This window comes from Sarcophilus harrisii, chromosome 1, assembly GCF_902635505.1.
Source record: "Sarcophilus harrisii chromosome 1, mSarHar1.11, whole genome shotgun sequence".
Lineage (NCBI taxonomy): Eukaryota > Metazoa > Chordata > Mammalia > Dasyuromorphia > Dasyuridae > Sarcophilus > Sarcophilus harrisii.
This window is the reverse complement of record NC_045426.1, coordinates 634,982,536-635,000,388: the sequence shown is the minus strand read 5'-3', so window position 1 is coordinate 635,000,388 and position 17,853 is coordinate 634,982,536. Positions and strand designations below refer to the sequence as shown.

The following is a 17,853-nucleotide window of genomic DNA, read 5'->3' as shown; positions in this document are numbered from 1 at the left end:
GTCTCCACTTCAGCCCAAGATCACATTAGCTTTGTTGTTGTTGTTGCAATAGCATTCTACAAAACTGATTTGGATTGATCTTGTATAGTCCACTAGAACCCTTAGATCTTTTTCAAACAACTGTCAAAAATTTTTTTGTCCCTCTAAAAAATATCTCTGGCACTATACAGGAATGCTTAATAAGTGCTTGTTGAATGCCGTCTTATACTTTATTAAATTGATTTTTTGGTACCCAAACATCTAACTACTGAAATTCCATCTTAGTGGATTCAGTCCATTGCTTTAAGCCTAAGGGCAAGCGAACTACAGCCCATAGGCTTACCTGTTTTTGCCCAGTCCAAGCAAGAAATGTTTTAATGTTTTTAAATAAAGTTTTACTATATTCTGTTTTAAAATGTAAAAAGCAGTCAGCTCAGGAGTCATACAAGAATAGGTTGCCCACCTTAGGGCCCTAATTTGCCAAGTCCTGCTCTTTTCAATCATCAAGGTCTTCTGGAGGCTATTTCCATCAGGCTGCACATTAGCTTTCCCTCTGGGCTTCATGACATTTATTAACTTGCCTTCTTACCTTCATCCACAAGTTGGTGAAAATCTCTCTCACTTAAATGACGAGAATAGGCTCCTAACTCATTTTTTTTTATTTCTAGTTTTCCTTATTCCTAAATCATCTTTGATACTGCTACCTAAGTAACCTTCCTAAGATACCACTCTGATCACATCATTTTAAAATCAGGAGCCCCGAGTTCAAATCTAGACTCAGATACTTACTGAAGCATGTCACCTGAAAAGTAACTTCACCGATATAAATTGGGGATAATAATAGCACCCATCTCCCAGGGCTGCTGTGAAGATCAAGTGAAATGATCTTTGAAAGACTTTGCAAACCTTAAAGCAGCACATAAATTCTAGCAATCATTGTCTTCTACCTCTTCTTCATATTATCATTATTTCACCACTCAAAAACCTTCAATAGTTCCCCATTGCCTATGCAAAACAAACTAAATTCTTGACATTCAAGAGTATTAGAATATAAGCTCCTTGTGGATAGGGACTATTCTGTTTTCTTGTTGCATATCCAGAGCTTACCTTAGTGCCTTGCATATAGAAGGCATTTAATAAATGCTTGCTGAAGCAAGGTTCTCCCAAGTCTGGCTCCAATGTATCCTTCTGGCTTTATTTCATATATTCCAACTCTTCTCTATTTTCCCATTCTCAACCCACCCCTCCAATTTCCAATCCTTCCATAAAATGTTCCTCATCCAACACAAACTCAAATTCCTCCCTCCCTCCAAGGGCTAACTCAGATGCTATCTCCTCCTTGAAACCTGCTTATAAGAATGCAGCATGCGGAAAGAAACACTAGGTTCAAATCTCAAGCCTAAGCTTTAAACAGAAATGGTCAACCTCTAGGATGTATACCTAGAAGGGACCTTAGATTAGATATAATCAATCTGATCCCTTCCTCTTACAAAGAATAGCTGAGCAACCAAAAAGTTAAATGACTTGCCCAGGATCACACATAAGTGTCTAAATAAAATGAACCTCTAAATTAGAATTTGAACTCAGGTCTTCCTGATTTCAAGTCCAGTACTGATCCAATATGACATGCTGCCTCTCCTGAGAAATCACTTATTCTCCTTGAGCCTCAATTTTCTCATTAGTGAAAAGTAGGTTATTATGTTTATGGTTATTATGAAGGTTATTATGAAGATGATATGAGATGAGAACATATGAAATGCATTTGCCAGGTCTGAATAACTATATGAATGCTGGTTATTATTAGTATTGAAATTGCCTTGCTTGACTAGCTCAAAGAAATATGTCCATGCTCCATCTTTCTCGTAATGTTCTGTCTGACCTCCTCCTTTGCCTTTATCACACTTATTTTCACATCTCTCTCTCATTCTCAGACCTCTCTGTGACTCCCTCACACTACACACAAAGCTTTGGGTATGACAGGCCTTTAATGTATTCTGACTCAATTGAATGAAGAAGGATTTCCATGAACCCGAGGTTGAAAATACTGACAATGATGATACACTTATTAGAAGGAACTCCAACATTGTCAGGAGAGTAATATTAAAGGGCTACATGAGATATCACTTGAAGTCCCTTCCAGACCCACCTGTCAATTCTGGCCTTCAATAGTGATATTTTTAATTCATATGGGAAACCATTAATTTGGGAATTGAAGGCATTTTTCAGTTGAGTAGAATTATGGTCCCCAGATTTTACCAGTTCCTTGGGTCTTGGCTAAAAGTTTGCCTCCTCTAGGAATCCTTTTCTGATCACTCTCAGCACATAGCAAGATCTCTCTTTTATGACACATATAGTCTGAACCACCCCGTCTAATTCCGAATAATTCCGAATGGCTTGTTCTGTCATTGTTTCCTATAAGTCAGAGTCTTGTCTACCCAAACATACAGGAAGCCCCTGGCATTAATTTCTCCCTCTGTCCACGCTCTCAGACCTGGCCCATAGCTGGACCAAAGTGTTTGGTGAAGTCTCCTTGCCTAAGAATCTTATTATACTAGAAAATTTCCTCTTCTTTTTAGAAAGGGAGACAGGGCATAGGCTGCTAGTAATCAACAGGATTTATTAAGCTATGTGCCAGGATTGTGCCAATTTGGGATTTCAACAACAAAAAATAAATAGTTTCTGATCTTAGGAAGATTGCATTCTATCACAGAAGACAACATGAACATCTAATCTATAAATTTATGGAAGCAGATACAAACAAACACACGGTAACCTAGGATGAGGGCAGCTAGATTTTCTACAGGGTAAGAATGCAGGCTGGAGTCAGGAAGATCTGAGTTCAAACATGGCTTCACACACTTACAACTATGTGACTCTGGGCAAGTGTTTAAACTCTGTTTGCCTCAGTTTCCTCTTCTGTAAAATGATCTGAGGGAGGAAATGGCAAATCATTCCAGTACCCCTGCCAAGGAAACCCCAAATGAGATCATCAAGTAGGATATGACTAAAAATGACTAAACATCATCCTTGGATAAAAAAGTACTAATTGCTGAGAAATTCAGAAAAAATCTGCATCAGAAGTTGGGTCTTTAAGAAAATTATGAACTACAAGAGATGGATGTGGAAAAAGAGACAGAGACAATCTATCTCCTGCTTTCTGAGAATGGGGAGGGAGGGAAGGAGGGAAGAAGGAAGGGGAAAAAGAGACAGAGACAGACATACAGATAGACAGATACACACATACAAATACACACACATACAGAAAGACAGAGAGAGAGAGAGAGAGAGAGAGAGAGAGAGAGAGAGAGAGAGAGACTGTTTTTCTCTAGTTCCCTTCTTTCTGAGTAATTTTTTTTCTTTCTCAGTAATTTAAACATGAAAATAGAAAATCAGGCAAAGGGGATGCTTATTTTCCATCCCATATACCTCTAAAGAAGCATCCAAAAGATATTTTGGTCCTGACGCTCTGCTACCAGACTTTTCAGAGCATCTCTGGTTACCTGGATTTGATGCTAACTATAGAATCCAGCTGACATTCTCTCTCTTCTTTCAGTAACAGGCTTACCTTCACGGCTAATCACCTCTATAATCCTAGGCAAACCAATTCCCATCTCTTAGCCTCAGTTTCCTCCTCTGTAAAACAAAGGGGTTGGACTACACTGTCTCTTAACAATCCTCATAACTTAACATTCTATATTCTACATTCTAAGCTCCCTTCCAGCTCTAACATTCTTCTACCTCTGACATGTTAGAATTCTGACTTTGTTATGTGAATGAGTGTCTTCCCTTTCTAAAATGTCTCCCTGGGCTATTCTTTCCTAAACCTGTTATTCAAATCACTCCTCAAACTGGTTCCCACCTATCTTTCCAGCCATATCTCTATTATTCCTCTTCACATACTCTCTATTCTAATTAAGTGGAACATTAGCAGTTCTCTCTACATGACAGTCCATCTCCCACTTTCACACTTTTGTACAAAGGGCTGCCATGTCTAAAATATGTTCCCTTCTCACCTTCACACTCTAAGAATCCTCAGCTTCCTTCAAAACACAGCTTGGGTGCCACAGTTTAATAAATATTGTTGACTAATAGCAGTCTATCCCCCTTTCTCTCTTTCTCTTTTCCCCTAAAAAAGAAGAAATTTTCCAGAACAATAAGATTGTCAGAAAAGAAGTTTTCACTGAAGGGATTCTTTAATTGGTATCCATAGAGTAGATCTGAGGAAGTCTATTAACTTGAATGGGGGTAAAATACAATTTTATTTCAATATAGCTGATTTCCTTTCTTCTTCAAGTTAAATTGTTTATGTTGTATATACTAAGTATTGACACATCTTATGCCTTTTTGCTACATATTGGCTCTGTACTTCAGAAGAACATATACTTTTCTGAGGCAAGAATTGTTTCTTTTTATCTTTGTACAAGATACAATATCTTATATACAGTAGGTAGTTTAAAAAAAAACGCTTGTTAAATTGAAATAAATCCTTACCATGAGGCTAACCACCACTCAAAAAAAATCTAGTCTCCTCTATGGAGACCACCTATAAGATATATTTTACAATCCTCAATAGAGGCAAATCCTCATATTTCAGGAGTAAGTCACTCATTCAGAGACAAGTCTGAGGAATGAAGAAGGAGATCAGACCAAGGAATCCCATTTTTGGTCACAGACAAGGTGTGCCTAAGATAGTTCTGGGAACTTGTACCCAAAATACCTAATATGACGTTAGATATTTCATGACGGTATCAGCGGCAGAAGCAGCTGCACTCAAATCCTACCCATAGCCTCCTGAGGCAGCATCTTTGAAGGGGCAACATCATTTGGATCAAGAAGTCCTGGCTTGTCTATTTAATAAGCAGTATTGTTCCTTTGTAATCAGGGCTGCTCTTACCATCAAATCACAGTCAGCTGATTGAAATGCTGAGGATCCAGAAAAATTGCTAGAATTATTTTTTTTCTGAGAAAGTAAGGAAAAAACAGAAATGCATTTTTGCTGTAGATCCAAAGTCTATCCCAAACTTTATTCCTACTCTAGCTAATTCATTCTTATGGAAATGATGGAATCTCTCCCTGGTGAATGTAGATTTTTCCAAGGCATGAAGGCCAAAGGATTTAGAGGCAGAAGGTCCTAAAAATCATATAGTGGTAGCTAAGTAAGCACAATAGATGGAGTACCAGCCCTGGAAATCAGAAGAATCTGAGTAAAAATTTGGCTTCAGACAATTACTAGCTTTGGGACCCTGAGCAAGTCATTTAATCCTGATTGCCTGAAAAAAGTGGCCTCCCCTCATTTTCCAGAGGAGAAAATTAAGACTTGGAGAGCTGGGAATAGGTCTGTACAAGGTCATAAAGATAGTGCACAGAGAGCTGGGATTTCTACTCAGATCCTCCAGCTCCAAATTAAAGAATTCCTTTTTCCATATCCTATGCTGATTCAATTCAGTTCACCTAATTCAGAATCTCAGAGTCAGAAAGCTTTTCAAAGATCAACCAATATGATCTGTACCTAAACAAGAGTTCCATTATCTGTCTATTATTTGCAAAGCCCCGTATGTACTGGAGATAACAAGATGAAAAATGAAATACCCGATGCTCTCCAGAAACTTACAGTCTAATATGTGAAATAAACCAAATGCTAATCACTTGACAAATAAGTCAGATACAAGGAAGAATGAGGGGGACAAAAAAGGAACTCTAGGAATCCAAGGAGGGAGAAGTTACTTTCTTAATAAGGAAAGCCTTAATGTATAAGGTAGCACTTATGTGTACACATGTATAGATAGACTTGTACACATATATACATGCCACTTTATACATGTATGCATGCATGTATGAGCACATGTGTGTGTCTCTGTGTGTCTGTGTATACTGAGCCTTGAAGGAGATGGAGGACTTCATCTGGCTGATAAAGAGTGATTCCCAAGCTCATTACAACCTAGAGGGATGGAGAAGAAATGTCCAAAAGCAGCACAGTACAATGGACAGAGATCAGTCCTCTAAGAGGGAAAGATATGGGTTTGATGCCCACCTCAGACACATGCTGTCTAAGTGATCTTGGGATAAATCATTCAACCACAAAGTACCCACCCAAGCATTTGTCTAAAACACTTGCCAACCAGCTTCTGTGGCTGGCCTTTCTTTACCAGAAGCTTGCTACAACACTGAAAACAAAGATGGGGGAGATTATCCCATTGTTGATACATGTCGAACCTGCAATCCACTAAAAAGCCCACATCTTTTTTAGACTTTCTACTAGCCAAGCTTCACCTATCTTGTACTTGTGAAATGTATTTTTTTCTTCAATCCATCGTGACTTTACATTTATCTCTATTAAATTCCATCTTATTAGGGTCAGCCCAAAAGTCAGGTCTTTTTCAATCCTGCATGTCATGATGCCACTTCCCTGATGACACGGTCCTCTTCGAGAACAAAGGAAAAACAATAATCTCTTTAAGGAGGAGTGGAAGCTGTCCCACTGGGGACTCAACTGGAACTGTCCAGTTGGGCAACACTACTCCTCCTTTTCTTTTCTTTTTCTTTTCTTCTTTCTCTTCCCTTCCCTCTATCCATATAGGGTATCATATCTTTACCTCTGGATTCTCTGCCCAAAGGAATGTAAATTTTAATTGCTGAAATCACACATGATACATTAGGATTTATGGGCTAAGACAGTGCCTTAAACCCAAATGATTCTGGCTCTCAATGATTGACTATCATCAACAGGTCCCAGTCCGAGATCCACTAGATCTTTATTTGTGACCTGACTCGCTCAGAGTGAATGCAAATAGCAATTGTTTCTGTTGTAACCAGAAACCTTGAGGGTTTTCCTCTCTCGGATCGATTTTTTTTTAAATTTGCCTCATTTCTTATCTAGACTTAATCACTGACTGGGCATTGCCTCAGTCAAACTGAGAACTGTTAAAGACTTTAGCTAAAAAGGCCATTTTCCACTGCATCCAAGGCCATCTCCAATCATCCTGATCTATATCTGGCCACTGGACCTAGAGGTTTCCAGAGGAGGAAGTGAGTTGGTGACCTTGCCCAGCCCTTCCTAATTTAAGTCTAGTTCACTTGTATGTCATGGCATCATCTCCCAGATACCATGGTCATTTTTGAGAACAAAGAACAAACACAATACAGTGTATTAGCACTTTTTCTCTCCTTTTCTTTCTTTCTTATTCTCTCCTCCCCCCCTTCTCTCTTTCTCTCTCTCTCTCTTTTTCCTTCTCTCCCTCTCTCTCTTTCTCTCTCTCCCTTTCCTTCTCCCTCTCCCTCTCCCTCCCATCTCTCTTTGTATCTCTCTGTTTTTCTCTTTCTCTGTCTCTGTATCTCTGTCTTTGTCTCTGTCTCTGTCTCTCTCTGTCTTTTTCTCCATCTCTATCCTTTTTATCTCTGTGTTTGTCTCTTTCTCTGTCGGTCTTTGTCTCTCTGTATCTCTCCCCCCCACCCCCCTCTCTGTTTTTTAGGTCCTCTACAAATATGAAATACATGCCATCTTTGCTGTTAGCAAAGTAATCAACAAAACTTTCTTAGACCCCTCCTTTGAAAAAGACAGGAAATTATGAATGACTCCTCTCTGGGTCTGGACATTCAATTATTTCTGAATCTACTTAGAGAGACAATTATCCAGTCCAGGTCACTTGGTCTTTCCCATAAGAACAACCTAAGAGAGAGATTCTGCTAAATACTTTGCTAACATCTAGGTGAATATATCTCAAATATCCCACCAACCACTCCAATCCCCCTAAGTCTAGCAACAATGTCAAAAAAGAAAAGTTAGTTGTGTATTGAGACTTATCTTTGATGAAGACACCCTGTTTCTTTTTTGTTGCTTTCTTTTCTAAGTGTTCACTAACCTTCCTTTTAATAGGATAGGGATAGGAACAAAGGTAGGAAAGGACTAGATTTGATTTTTCACTAATATAGTGAACTGCAGATAAGGGAATTCCTTCTATCATCTAAGATAAGCATCTTTTCTGCAACTTAAAGTCATAGAGAATCACTTAGAGTAGGCAGGGGCAGTGGGAGGTAACTGACTTCTCCCCAGTCATAGAACCCACATTTGTCAAAGGCAGGATTTAAATCCAAGCCTTCCTATCTCCAAACAGACTCTCTATCCACCAAGCCACATACCTCACAAATCAACAAGTTAACAGACATTTGTAAACATTCACTATCTCCCAGGTACCATGAGCACTAGGGATCCCAGTGCTCAACAGTTCCTGCCTCTCAAAAAGCTTACTTTCCAAGAGGGAAAACAGGTAAACAACTATGTATATACAAGAGATGGGCCTCTAGATAGCACAGTGGGTATACTGATAGAACTGAAGTAATGAAAAGCTGAGTTCAAAGTCAGCCTCAGTGACCTGGGCACTTTAGTTTATCTGCCTCAGTTTCTTCATGTGTAAAATGAGCTGGAGAAGGAAATGGTGAACCATTCCTGTATTTTTATCAAGAAAATCTCAAATGGGGGCAACAAAGAATTGGACACTCCTGAAAATAACTGAACAACAACATACAAGAGAGATAAAGGGTAAATTGGTGGTATCTCAGAGTGAAGGCACAAGCACTGAGGGACACTCAAAAAGACATCTAAGAGAAGTTATAATCTGAGCTTAGAACCGAATGATGTCAAGAAGGGGAGGGAAGGAAGAGGGGCTTTGGAAGCAAGGTGAAAAGCCATCAAAAAGGCACTGAGTTATAGAGTACATAAAAGGGAAGGAGTAAGATGTTCAGTTGTGTCTGACTTTTCATGACCCCATTTGGGATTTTCTTGGCAAAGCTAATAAAGTGGTTTGTCATTTCCTTCTCCAACTCATTTTACAGCTGAGGAAATTGAGGCAAATGGGGTAATGTGATTTGCCCAGAGTCACACATCTAAGAAGTATCTGATTTGAACTCTGGAAGATGAGTCTTCCTGACTCCTGGCACTTCCTCCACCTTGCCACTTAGCTAGCGGGCCAGATTGTGAAGAACTTTAAAAGCCAAACAGACAATTTTATGTTTGATTCATGACATAATAGGGAGCTTTTGAAGCTAATTGAGAGGAGGAATAACATGGTCACTATGGCAGCTGAGTAGAGAATGGATGGACTCTACATCCCTTCAATCTCAAATCCTTTTAATAATATTTCTTTTTCCAAGAAATAAAGTCAAGCTCTCTGGCCTATAGTTTCCATGCTCCACTATCTTTCCTCTTCTGAAAAATCAAGATAATCCTTTATATCCTATCCAGTTCTATGACACTATTTCCTTTCTCTTTCCATGACCTTCCAAAGATCAAGGATAGTGGCTTAGCAATTACATCTGCCAATTCTTTCAGAATCTGAAGATTTAATTTATTTGGTTCAGGTGACTTGAATTCATCTGTGAATATTAGGTGATCTCTTACTATCTTCCTAATTATCTTGGGTATCAATTCTCTATTAGCCATATTTGTTCTGTGCTTTCTATTCTAGTGATCATTCTTTCTGGCAGAGAAAACAGAAGACAAGGGTTGGGCACCTTTGCCTTACTACTTCCAAAAATCCTTTCTTCCTAATATTCCTGTGAAGTAAGCAGTAAAAGTATTATCTTCATAGTTAAAGAGGTGAGGTAACCACAGCTCAGAGAGGACAACTGGCTTGCCACACAAACTATAGACATACGAACTAAGATGCAAAGCCCAGTTTCCCTAACCCCACGCCAGCATTCTCTCCAAGGCAATACTGGGTTTTCCAACAATTGGACTATGGACATTATATGGATATGAATACTATAGAAACAGAAAAGGAACTTCCACTTCCATAAGATCCAGAGAAACAGACAGTTAATGGCAGAACTGGAAAGGATCTTGGACCCCATGATTTTATGTTTGTCTATATCTTTCAATTCACATCTGTTAAAACACTTTGTCCACATCCAGCCTTTCTCTTGTTCCAAGCTAAGAAAAAGGTGTCCCTTCCTCTTCACAATATGAAATACTCTTCTGATTATAGCTTCAATTTTACATCCTTCTTTCCCCTCCTCCTTGGGACCTCACTCCACTGAAAATATATTCTCCATTTCTGTCTCTGTCTGTCTCTCTCATTTTCTCTCTGCCTCTCTCTCTGTTTCTGTCTCTTTCTGTCCCCCTCCTCCATTGGGACCTCACTCCATTGAATATATATTCTCCATTTCTGTCTCTGTCTGTCTCTCTCATTTTCTCTCTGCCTCTCTCTCTGTCTCTGTCTCTTTCTGTCTATCTCTGTCTCTGTTTCTGTCTCTCTGTCTATCTCTCTGCCTGTCTGTCTCTCCCCTTCTCTCTTTCATTTTCTCTCATTCCCTCCCTCCCTCCTTCTCTCTCTCATCTTTTAATTTACAGAGAATCAGAAAAGATCAAGGGGGAAGGAGGGCATTGCTAATGAACTACAAGCTTAACTTCCTCAAGATCTGAATGTTTTAGTGGACTTCAAATTCAATATGGGTCAGCAATGTTACCCAGAAAGCAAAAAACCTAACAGAATCTTATATTGCCTTCAAAAAGACATCTCCATCTTGCCCCTCTGTCCAAGTAGTTTCCTATGTCTGAAATGTTCTTCCTCCTCTCTCACCTTATTGACTCCCCAAACTTTCTTCAATGTTCTTTTCAGATATCCACCTCTACACGAGGCCTCTTCTGATCCCTTTAGTTATCTGCACCAGAAACATAGCCAGAGGGGCGGCTAGATGGCACAGTGGATAGGGCACAAGTCCTCAAGTCAGGAGGACCTGAGTTCAAATTCAGACTCAAAAATTTAATACTTACTACCTATATGACACTTTGGAAATGTCATTTAACCCCAATTGCCTCATACACAAAAAAAGAAAGAAAAAAGAAAAAGAAACATAACCAGAAATACCAGAAGAACAGTACAGCTATTGATGATAAATCAGCATTTATAGACCACCTCAGGTTTGCAACACAGCAGTCTTCATATACCTTTTTCTTTAATTAGAACAATCTTGTGAAGGAATGATAATACTTAAAACTAAAAAAAGGAGGTAGTTTTAAGTATTATCATTCACATTTTATAGATGAGGAAATGCAGTTCAGAGAGAAGTTAATTGGAATTTGCCTATGATGACACAAGATAATGGCAGAGGGAAAACTAGAAGCCAAAGCCTTCTGACTTCAACCTTGTCAGGAGTCCAGTAATACAGAAGTGGTTCACCTCTCTAGGGTTCAGCTCCCTAGCAACCTTATCTCACCAAAACCACAAAAGAATTATTGTAATGACAGCAACAACTACTCACATTTAAAAGAAAACACTCATACCACAATAATACTTTATAATATTATTGCAGGGATACAACTATTGTTATCTCCATCTTTAAAAAAAAAAAAAAGACATGGATTAAGTGATTTGCCCATGTTCACTCAGTAAAAAGAAGAATCAGGATTTGAACTCAAGTCTCCTAAATCTGGTGCTACTGTGTGCCTGCCACACTTTTTCTCATGAAGTCAAAATGTATCACAGAGTCCAGTTTCTGGCTCACAGCTTGTTGAGACTTTTTTGTTTTTTTGGAATTATGTTCAGTCGTATCTGATTCTTCATGACCCCATTCAAGTTTTCCTGGCAAAGATACTAGAGTGATTATTTCCTTTACCAGCTCATTTTACAGATGAGAAAACTGAGAAAAACAGGATTAAGTGATTTGCCCAGGGACACACAGTGTCTGAGGCCAGATTGAATTCAGGGAAAAATGAGTTTCTTGACTCTAGGCAGCCCTAGAGTCCTTTATCCACTGAACCACCCAACTGCCTCTGTAGATTCAGCCCAATTTTCTCAGCCCAAGCACAACTTAGGAGAAAGCTTCCTAGAGAAAGACATCCTTACAACAGTAAGAAAAGATGACAGGGTTTTACACAAAGAGAACAGGAAATCCACTAACAATCTGCAAAATTATTTAACAAGGGCAACCAACAAGTAGGGGGAAACCAGCTCTGCCCACCTCCAGAGGGCAGCAGTATACACAGCCTCCCTGGCCAGAGAAGCTAAGGACTAAGAATCTAGCCTCTGTTCCAAAGCACCCTCTGCTACTTATTATCTCTATGGGACCCTGAGCTACTCAGAGCCCCAACTTCCTCTTCTGTAAAGTCAGAACAATCTAGTAGTTCTATCAATCTTGAAGGCTTGCTGTAAAGAAGAGGTTTTTGTTCAAATTGCAAAGTATTATAAAGACAACTTGAGTTGTTATAAAAATCCGTAATGGTCAAAAGTATGTTCAGTTTCCTCATCTTAAAAGGGCAGGGAGAGTAAGGGACCAAAACAGATTTTTCACTTTAGAGCCAAGTCTTCTTTTGGACTTTACTTTTACTCTAAGGTTTTTTCCAACATTTCAAAAAAGTTTAGGAGATCATGAAATCATAGGTCTGAAGCTAGGCGGAATCTCTAAAGTCCTGGTGGAATGTGAAATTCTGCCTTGGGTTTGCCCTGTTTCTCACAGCAATGTTTATTCCTCTTATTTGGACATCTACAAGAATGAAGACCAGCACCTTAGATCTTTCTAAAGCTCTCTTGGGTCCCTAAAGGCAAGAAAAAGTCTTTCCCTTCCTCCTCCCTCCTCCACAGTCCTTGTTTTTTCAGTGTAAAGAGAATGATCTAATAGAACCACAATATCAGGGCTGGGATGGACTTTAGAGCACAGAACAAAGACTATTTTAGCAGGAAAAAATAGGGGAAGAAGAGAGGGAATAAGCATTTATATAGCACCTACTATGTGCCAGGTACAGTTATAAGTGCTTTACTAATATTATTTCATTTTATCCAAACAAAACCCAGTCAAATAGATGCTCCTATTTTGCAGATAAGAAAACAGATACTCAGAGATTAAATGTCTTGTCCAGAGCCACAGACCTACTAAGTTTCTGAGGCCGGATTTGAACTCACGAGTCAAACCTCTACCCTCAGCTACCTTAGCTGTCTCAGGTACCTTAGAGCTCAAAACACAGACTATGGGATGGCATAGGATATAATATTCCAGAACTGGAAAGAGATTTAGTGACTAGCCAGTACCACTTCCTATAAGAGAACAAGAAAGAGAAGCAAGAAGGTACTGAGTCCTACATTGAGCAGCAGGGTAGTAACTAGACCAAGGGCTACAATTCAGTTCAGTTCAGGGCTCATTTAACACAACCACAATCTCACTTGTCTGTGGCTCTAATAGTGACATATAATAGAACTAGGAATTCCATATCATCTTTGTTCCTGAGAGTTCAAATTCTTTTCAAGAATATTCTTGTCTCCTCCACCTTCAACATTATCCCTGCAATGCCCACAAAGCCAGGAAGTAATCTCCTCATTTCACAGAGAAAACCACCAAGGCCCATGTTATGACTAGTTCAAAAGTGGCACAATAAGCCAGGAATAAACCAGATCCCATTTCTCCACAGAATCCAGTCTCAGGATCTAGCACCTGCCAAAAACACAAATCCATGTTTCTACTATTAATAACAACAAGAATAAGGGCTATTCATATTTCTAAAGCACTTTAAGGCTTACAAAGTGCTTTTTTCACAACACCCTGTAACAAGAAATATAAGAAAAATTAACTGATCTGCCCAAAGTCACATGCTGAGCACTGCAAACAGGATTTGAACCCAGATGTCCTGACTTCAAGTCCAATATCTCTAATATGACATTGTTATACTTGTCCCTTGCCTTCCTTAAGGCAGATGCTTCATCCCCAAACTTGGGCCAGAAGGTACAGCAGCCTCCACCCTAGGAGTTCAGGCCCACTCTTAAGATTCCAAGCTGGCCCCCTGAAGGAAAGACTAGTGCCCCTCAGCTAGCCCAGACCCATACTCACTGAGGACATCTCCATAGCCTTCTAGCTCCCAAGCTGTCAGAAAGGAATGCCTCCTGGGGGAGGTGACCCTGTGAAGTGAAATCCGGTTTTTATTTTCTGGAAAATCACCCCCTCCTTCTTCAGCGGTCCTCCCCTATCAACAGCTGGGAGTCTGCAAACGTTGCACCCACGTCAAATACCCTCTCTGGGTTTGGACTTGGAGCAGGTCTCATCAATCTTTCCCAAAGAAAAGAGGAATGGAATGGAAAGCTAGTAAACACTTTTTTCTTCCCACCCCTTGACAACAACCTTATCTCTGAATATCATTCTGACAATTTTTAAGTGAAACCTTGCCTGGGCAAAATGTATCCCCTATTTACCCCGCTTTAATACCAGACTCGAGGCAGGACTATGGTCTTTCCCCTTCTCCCTCATCTTCCGATCCCTACTTCTGTTCTTCTCAATGAAGAGAAAACTGGACCCAGATCCTCTGGGGAGAAAGGAAGGAGTAGAGATAGAATCTAAGGAATTATAGCTGTCCCTCTGATTCAATTTATAAGGGAGGAAAGGGGAGTTGAAAAGGGCAGAGAGGGAGAGAGAGAGGAGGCAGAAAGACAGAAACAGGAAGATGGACAAAGAAGAAAGAAAAGGAAAAAAGAAAGAAGAGAAAAATAGATGGAAAGAGAAGAAGAACTAAAGAGAGGAAGAAAGGGAAAGAGATAAGCTAAAAGAGAGAAAATAGATCAAATATAACCAGAAGAGATGGATAAAGAATACAGAGATGAGAAAAGATGAAAACAGAGAGAGAGACAGTGACAGAGAAAGATACTGAGACAGAGAAAGACAGACACAGAGAGACAGACAGAGGCAGAGATAGAGAAAGACAGAGAGAGACAGAGACAGATAGACAGATAGCTAGACAATTAGACAGGTAGTTATAGATAAAGATATATACAGGAAAAAAAGGAGATAGAAGGATAGGGGAAGAGAGGGTGAAAAGACAAAGATAGATGAGAGAGAGACAGAGAGACAAAAACTGAGAGACAGAGAGATGGAGAAAGAGACAGAGAGACAGACAGAGGCAAAGACAGAGACAGAGAAATGTTAAAAAAAAAAAAAGAAAGAAAGAAAGAAAGAAAAGAGAAAGAAATGGAAGGAAATAGCAAGACCAATTCCTCAGAGAATCATAATCCTCTCTTAGATTTGACTGCTTCACTGCGCCTGGAGTCAGGACTCAGCTTCCCAACTCTGAGGCCCTATCAAGGGAGAGGACAAAGAGGGAGATAGGACCCAAGGCAGAAGAAAAGAGAGACCTGAGTAAAAAGCAAAGAAGTAAGAATGGAAAGGGAGCCTGTTTTTGAAGAGGATGAGGCCTCTAGGAAGCAATCCCCCAAATTTTCCTCTAATCCCTAACTCCAAGCATTGAGCATAAACTGAGCCATTATACAAGAATAGTTCATATATACTGAATGAAGCCTTCCTTGATTTATCCCCCAGTCAAAGTGAATCTCTTCCCCTCAAACCCCAGAGAAAAGGATCTACAACTTTCTGAAGTCTACCCCTTAGATTGCACACTACCTTATATTACAGATGTGTATCTATGCCCCTCAGTACCCAAAGGGAGGCTATAAACTGCTTAAGGATAGGAACCCCTTAATACCAGTGCCTTTTTTCTGGGAATAATCTCCAATTCAGGCTGTCTATATCTTATTTGGACATAGTTCTTGTCTGCTGGCTGCCTGCTCCCATGCCCCAGTCAAAATTGGAGCTCTCTGAGGGACTGTTTTTCTGAGCTGAGAGGGTTATCGCCAATATTTAACAGTGTCTGAAACACACAGCAAGTGAAAGTTTGTCAACTTACTAGTCTAATTCATCTTCCACAACACAGGGTCTGCATTCTAGCAAGTCCTCAAAAATCACTGGTAACTTTTTGTAGGGGCAAGGAACTGGAAACTGGATGGATGCCCATCAGTTTTGGAATGGCTGATTAAGTGATGGTATGTGAATGTTATGGAATATTATTGTAATGAAATAACATTGTATCATAAATGATCAGCAGATTGATTTCAGAAAGTCCTGGAGAGACTTACATGAACTAATGCTGAGTGAAGTGAGCAGAACCAGGAGAACATTATACACAACAACAACAAGATTATATGATGATCAACTGTAATGGACTCTTTTCAACAATGAGGTGATTCAAGGCAATTACAATAGACTTGGAATGGAATGTGCCATCCCTTATCCAGAAAAAGAACTATGGAGGCTGAATGTGGATCAAAATGTAGTATTTTCACCTTCTTAAAAATTGTTGGTTAATTGCTTTTTTTCTTTCTCACATTTTCCCCCTTTTGAACAGAGTTTTCTTGCACAGCATAATGAATATGAAAATATGTTTAGAACTGCACATGTTTAACCTCCACTGATTGCTTGCTGTCTTGGGGAGATGGAGGAGAGGAGTGAGGGAGAAATTTTTGGAATACAAGGTTTTGCAGAGGTTAATGTTAAAAATTATCTTTGCCTATTATTAATTTAAAAAAAAAAGTTAGCTAGCTAGAGACCTTGGGTTGGAATCCTGATCTCCATGAGCTTACTCTAAGCAAGTCACCTAACCAATCATTATCTATAAAATGGAAATAGAAATACTGATAGCCTACCAGGGGGGAGAAAAGCACTGAATTATTATTATGATTCCTCCATGCAAATGGGGGTGGAATAAGGGAAAATAAAGGGATGGGAGTGATGAAAAGGATAGAAAATAAAGAATTCAGTCCTATGGAGAGGATGATTCCAAAGGTTATATAGGCAAAGTAAGAGGTCGCTATGTAGTGAGATCTGAGAGGGAGAGGAGAGGAGTCAGTCCTCAAATTACCTCCCTTTCTATGCCTAAAATTCCACTATTACAGTTGCATTCCCTTACCACTGAAGAAAAAGACAATCAATAAGTATTGATTAAATGCTATGTTTAACAACTCTGTGCTAAGCCCTAGATCTGATTTTGACTGGATCAAAGACAAATCCCAACAATAATAATAGTCAGCATCATTTTTATAACTCTTTAAGGTTTACAAAGCACTTTATAAATATTATCTCATTATACTCTCACAACACCCATTTTTTACAGATGAGAAAACTAAGGCAGATATAGATCAAATGCTTTTCCTAGGGGCACACAATTAGTAAGTTGGATTTGAGGTGGGATCTGAACTTAGAGGAGACAATGAATGCCAAAAAAAAGTCTTCTAGGAATTCATATCATAAATGACAGATATGAAAGCAATGCTGGCTAGACAAGATAGTTACAAAATAAATAGAAATTAACTCAGAAGGAAGGAACTGAGAGAGGCAGAAAGAGGGATGGCATCTTGCAGATGATAGAATTTGAACTAAGTCTTAAAGGAGTCCAAAAAGCTATGGATTGGAGATGAGGAAGGAAAGAATTTCAGGCATGGAGAGAGCCAGTGCAAATGCAGAGTCAAAATATGGCATGTTATAGGCAAGGAACAGCTAAAAAGCCAGTGTAGCAAGATGAAGAAAACTAGAGAAAGCAGTTTGGGAAAATGCAATGGGGCCATGTTTTTAGGACTTTAAATGTCAAAAAGAGAAGGGGCTGTTGTTTTATTTTGTTTTGTTTGATTTGTTTGATTTTTTTAATAATGGAGGTAATTGGGAGCCACTGGGGTTTGTAAAATATGGGAGTAACATAGTCAGACCTGAGCTTTAGCAAAATCACTATGACAGCTGAGTGAGGGGTACGCTGGAGTGGGGAGAGATGTGAGTCAGGGAGATCAGCCAGCAGACTACTGCAGTAGTCCAAGCACAGGTGATGAAGGCTTGTACCTGGTGGTTTTTGTGTAAGTGAAGAGAAGGAGGTATAAGAGAAAGATGATTTGAATGTTAAAATGACATTTCTGTTGGGTTTTAAAGTTTACAAGGCACTTATCTTACAAAAATGTGGGAAGGCAGATGGTGGAAGAGTTATTCCCTTTCTTAATATATGAAGACTAAGGTACAGAGAGGTAAAGGAATTTATCCAAAGTCATATAGCAAATCTGTAATCAGAGTACTCCCTTCACTACTCTA

At 39.3% G+C, this 17,853-nt stretch overlaps 1 protein-coding gene across 7 annotated transcripts in view; it reads right to left on the bottom strand.

Moving 5' to 3' along the window:
• PTP4A3 (protein tyrosine phosphatase 4A3) overlaps window positions 1-17,853 on the bottom strand; it is a 205,452-nt gene that overhangs the window by 79,435 nt on the left and 108,164 nt on the right. The window contains exon 1 of one of the 7 annotated variants that reach the window (XM_031947279.1): window positions 3,545-3,639. The exons of the other annotated variants lie outside the window; for them this stretch is intronic. The gene's annotated coding sequence lies outside the window, so the exon portion shown is untranslated. Of the gene's footprint in view, window positions 1-3,544; window positions 3,640-17,853 lie in introns of those variants that run through there. 7 annotated transcript variants of the gene reach the window in all.